We start from the raw sequence: 6,000 nt of genomic DNA on the forward strand, positions 1-6,000 counted from the left end.
CAACAGGAATTGACCTTGAGAAAACTGCTTTTAAAAAGGCCAGCCTGAGGACTCTCTCTCTGGTTGGTGAGCCAGACTAGAGGAGGAGATTCTTTCCCTGGATCCTGCATCAGCTTGAGGTGGTGAGTAGAATGATACCTGCCTTGGTTTTCTTTGGTGAGGAGATTCTCTCTGCTCATTGGCGCTTCAGTGGGACACTCCCTTCACGACAAAATGGCATGGATCCATAGTATATCAGTGTCCCCATTTCTCTACATCTCCTATAAAATGTTATTTTGTCCTTTTGTCATTTTAGCCAATATGACTCAAGAGTTGGTTTTGTTCTCACTCTCTTTTAATCATATTAACTAAGTTTATCTGTTTTATTGACTTTTTCCAAAAAGCTAACTCCTAGATTTACTTATTAATTCAATAGTTTCCTCCCATTCAATTTTTTTGAGTTCACCTTTAATTTTTAGAATTTCTGATTTGATGTGTATTTGAGAATTTTTAATTTGTTCTTTTTCTAGTTTTTTTTATTGCATTCCCAATTCATTATTCTTTCTTCTCTATTTTATTAATATAAGCATTTAAAGATGTACATTTTCCTCTAATCACTGCTTTAACTATATGCGATAAGTTTTGGTATGTTATCTCACTATTTTCTTTAATGAGATTATTTATTGTTCCCTCAGGATCAGCAGCCAAGGACTCCACTTTCCTCTGGGTGACCACAGCCAGCAGGATCTTAACCCTTCAGCAATTGCATTCACTAGTGTGCATACCTTCTTCTGTCTAGGAGTGTGCTAAGTGAGGTAAGTCTCTGCCATCTTCTCACAGAAAATGTCATTTTAAAAACTAAGGAAAAAAACAAATAGAAGGTGAAAAGAAAGGTAGATTCTATTTGATTATATAACTAAGAAGAAAAGAAGCAATTTATAAGGAGACATTTTGCCCAATTATATGCCAATAAATCTGACAATCTAAGTGAAATGGAAATATAAATTATTCAGATTAACAGAAGAGGAAAAAATAATCTCATTTCAGAAAAAGAAATTGAACAAGTCATCAGTGAACTCCCAAAGAAAAAATGGATTCACAAGTGAATTCTACCAAACATTTAAAAAACAATTAATTTCAATAATATAGAAACTATTTAGAAAAACAGGCAAAGGAGTTCTATTGAATTTCTTTTACAACACAAATATAATTCTGATACCTAAATCAGGAAGAGCAAAAACAGAGAAAAAACTATAGACCAATCTCCCTAATAGGTGCTGATGCAAACAATTTAAATAAAATACTTGCAAAGAGATTACAGCAATATATCATAAGGGTAGGATTTATACCAGGAATGCAGAGCTGGTATAATACTAGGAAAACTATCAGCCTACTTGACCATACCAATAACAAAACCAATAGAAATCAAATGATTATCTCAATAGATGCAGAAGAGACTTGACAGAACACAAGGCTCATTCATATTAAAACATAAAAGAGCATAGGAATAAATGTAGCTTTCCTTAAGATGATAACTAGTATCTATCTAAAACTTTCAACTAGCATTATTTGTAATGGTTAAATAAGCAAGAAGCCTTCCCAATAATTGGATCAGGAGTGAAACAAGGATGTCCATTATGACACTATTATTCAATATTGTCCTAAAAATGCTAACTATAGTAAAAAGACAAGAAATTAAAGGAATTATAATAGGCAGTGAAGAAACGAAACTACCACTCTTTGCTGGTGATATGCTGATATAGAGAATCCTAGAGAATCAACTAAAAAGCTAATTAAAATAATTAACAACTTTAGCAAAGTTACAGGATATAAAATAAACCCACATAAATTATCAATCTTTCTATACATTATCTCTCTACATTTTTATATAATATATTTCTATATATTTCATATGTTGCCTATGGCAAGAGACAGAGAAATTCTATTTAAAATAACTCTAAACAATATAAAATACATGGACAGATCTACCTGCCAAGACAAACCAAGAAAAACCTTACAAAACACTTTTTACACAAATGATGTCAGATTTAAACAACTGGAAAAGCATTCACTGCTCATGGCTAGGGTGAACTAATATAATAAAATGCTAATTTTACCTATATTAATTTATTTATTCAGTGCTGTGCCAATCAAACTACCAAAAAATTACTTCATAGAACTAGAAAAAGTAACAAAATTCTTCTAGGAGAACAAAAGGTCAAGAATATCAAGGGAATTGATGGAAAAAAAAATCTGAAGGAAAGTGGCCTAAGTCATACCAGATCTCAAACTGTACTCTAAAGAGATAATCATTAAAACAGCGTGGTACTGGCTAAGAAACAGAGTGGTAGATCAGTGAAATAGTTTGACAAATGCAAAAATCCAAGTTTTGGGGACAAGAACTATTTGATAAAAATTGCTAGGAAATCTGGAAAGCAGTCAGGCAGAAAATAGGTACAGACCAATATTTCACACTATACCTAGATAAGGTCAAAATGGATACATGATTTAGACATAAAAGGTGATACTATGAAAATTAGAGGAGAAAGGAATATTTTACCTGTTGGATCTATGGACATAAGAAGAATTTATGCTCAAACAAGAGATAAGCAAGTATTATAGGATATATAATATAAAGGAACACAGAAAACTGGGACAAAAATGTTTATATGTTTCTCTAATAAAAAACCTTATTTCTCAAATATATGGAATTTACGAAGAAACAAGCAATAAGAAAGGATGTAAAATAGGAAATTACATTTGGTTACAAGTTTTTACTTCTCTTACATCAAATTTAAAAGTTTTTGAACAAAGAAAACCAATGTAGCAAAGATTAGAAGAAACTCGGGGAACTGGGGAAAACTTTTTATAGCAAGTTTCTCTGATAAAGACCTCATTTCTCAGACATAGAGAAATGAGACAAAGTTATAAGTAGTCATTCTCAAATGAAAAATGGTCAAAGGTTGAAGTAATAAAAGCCATCAATAACCATACAAAGATGTTCTAAATCACTAAATCTAAATCTAAATTAGAGAAATGCAGATTAAAAGAACTCTGAAATACCACCTCATACTTATAATGCTGATGAGAATGTGAAAAAATTGGGACAATTATGTACTATTGATGAAGTTTTGAACTAATTCATCCTTTCTGGAGAACAATTTGGAACTATGCCCACAGGCTATAAAACTATGCATACCCTTTGACCCAACAATACCACATTTAGATCTCAGGCCAAAAAGATCAAAGAAAAAGGACCTATGTGTACAAAAATATTCATAGCAGCTCTTTTTGTGGCAGCAAAGAATTGGAAATTGAAGGGAAATGGCTGAAAAAACTGTAGTATAAGGTTGTGATGGAATATTGCTGTGCTATAAGAAATGACCAGCAAAACCTGTAAAGTTTTATATGAACTGATGTGCTATGAAGTGAGCATAACCAGGCAAACATTGTACAAAGTAATACTAATATTGTAAGACAATCATATGTATGATCTATACCAAATCGCTTGCCTTCTCAAGGTGGGGTGAGGGGAGGAAGGGAATCAGAATTTGGAACTCACAATTTTAAAAAACATATCTTAAGGGGGCAAGTAGATTGACAGCCAGGCCCAGAGATAGGAGGTCCTGGGTTAAAATGTGGCCTTAGATACTTCCTAGCTGTGTGACCCTGGGCAAATCACTTAACCCCCATAGCCTAGCCCTTACCATTCTTCTGCCTTAAAACCAATACACAATATTCATTCTAAGATGGAATATAAGGGTTTAAAAAAATAAAATAAAAATAAACAAATCTTAAAATTTTTGTTTATACATAATTGAGAAAAAATTAAATGTTAAAAAAAATCTTTTCCTTAAACATGCCATTCTACCTTTTGACTCTGTATCTTTGCACAGGCTGTCTCTCAGAACTGTGATGTTTTTGTCCTAGAATTCTGAGTTACCTTGAAAGCTTTGTCCATCTGTGCCACCACCTATAAATAGGTTTTTGCTAATCTGCTTACCACTTTGTCCCCTCTCAATTTTTTTTGAAAATATACTTTGTATTCACTTATCTGTACGTGTCTCCCTACCCAAATAGAATATAAACTCCTTAAGGGCATGGACTATTTCATTTTTGTTTTGTCTGGTATAGTAGATACTTGTGAAATGGAATTGAATTATATTAAAAACTATATGCCCACCAGAAATGTCTATAAGGATGGAGATGGAAGGGATCTTAGTTATCAACCTCCTCATTTTACAGATGAAGAGGAAACAAAAAGATGTAAAATGATTTGGTGGTTGGTAGAAGAAGCAGTTCTCCTAAATAAATGTTTACTAAACATGTCCAACATGATTTCAATATCCTTATTTTCACTCTTTTCAGTTCCTTCTACTTTTCTTCCAACAATATAGACAAATTTCTTCTTATTCCCTTCATCTGTCATAGGAAATTTCTAAACACCAAAATGTTTAGACAGTACATCTAAGCAATCTCTAAGATTCTTCTGTAGTTGGAACAATAGCCATTTTCAGAGAATTCCCATGATCTGAGGCTTCTATCTGAGTCTACCATAGAAGTTCATCCTTCCCCTCAAAGCTACCTGATAAATATTCATGCTAAATGTAAGATCACTGATAGCATATTTTGGGTTTTACTGTACTGTTGCTCCCTATTCAGCCAGGAAGTAGTCCAAAGCTCATATGTCTACCAGGCTTCAAGTACTTTAATAAGTCCACACCAATTTCCCATCCTGATTCTAGGATTCCTATGTTGTTTTAATTCTCCTTCCCCACTCAATTTCCTTTTCCCATTTCTATTCAACTGAAGTTTAGGGACCTTAGTGAAGTCAATGGGCAGCCTACTTCTTACTTATATACCAAGACCGGAAGAGGCTCAGGGAACAGAGTCCCTTCAATTCAATCAAGATCTTTTATATATGCTGTGAGGCTTAGAGAAGAGGGTGACTCTTATTAATCCTTCCATTCACTCTTCAGATTTGGTTTAGGGTATTTGGCCACTGAAAATCCCATAAAAATGATGGTTCGGGATAGGCCATACGTCTGCTAGATAATAGAGGATATGAAAGAACAAAAGTCTACTTTCTGGGGACACCTATTATGCCAATCTCTGCAAAATTTCTTATCCCACTGGTGTTATTCACGGCCTGACTACTGAAAGAGATGAGTATTGAAAGAAGCTAAATATAGGTACTGTTATGGATAAAAGGGAGGACATTAAAATCGGGGGTGCTCTCCTTCCCTTGCTGAGTGACGGAGGGGTAAAGGTGATTGAGGTAATAGGAGAGGAATGACAGGGATGGCTGAGTCTAGGGAGGAATGGTATTAGGTTGGTAAGGGTACAAGGGTGAGGTGTTCAGGAGAGGCAGCTAACACAGACTAGACACCCAAGCTGGAGACAGAGGATACTGAAGGGAAATAGGCTGAACCCTTCTAGGCAGGAAAGGTACTTCTACAAACACGAAAAATAGGGCCAGACAGAAATGATTGAAATCTGACTTGAGGGCTTTCTTGTCAGTTTCTTAAGTCCTCAAAGGAGGAATCACAAGGCTCCTCCCTGTCAGTGAAACTGAAGGGATCCAGGAGGAAGTGTTGGGCAACTACTTCCTCCCAAGATGGATGCCTCCAGTTTCCCTCAAGAATAAAGAGAATAATTCCTTCCCCTTCAACCCTTGCCTAATTCTTCAACACAATGATTCTCCAAAGGGTATGATTAGGTAATAAAGGGATTTATTAATGTTCAGGGTTGGTCAGGAAGGAGAGAGGGGTTTGGGGTTTCTGACAGCCACTAAGGGAGAAACTCAAGATTGGGGAGGGTCACAGGAATGGGTTAGACTGAGAGAGGACCTGCTTCTCTCAGCCAGGGAAGATTTGGCTGCTTTTAAAGTAGAAGATATACTAAAAGGATAGTTTTGAATTCAAGGATGTCCTACTTGCCTATTGGAAAAACTAAACCCACAAAGTCTATTCGCTAAAAACCCAAAAGCCACCCTGCCTCCCAGAGCCCCAGGAAAAGAGG

The sequence above is a fragment of the Gracilinanus agilis genome, chromosome 4 (genome assembly GCF_016433145.1).
Source record: "Gracilinanus agilis isolate LMUSP501 chromosome 4, AgileGrace, whole genome shotgun sequence".
NCBI classification, from domain to species: domain Eukaryota; kingdom Metazoa; phylum Chordata; class Mammalia; order Didelphimorphia; family Didelphidae; genus Gracilinanus; species Gracilinanus agilis.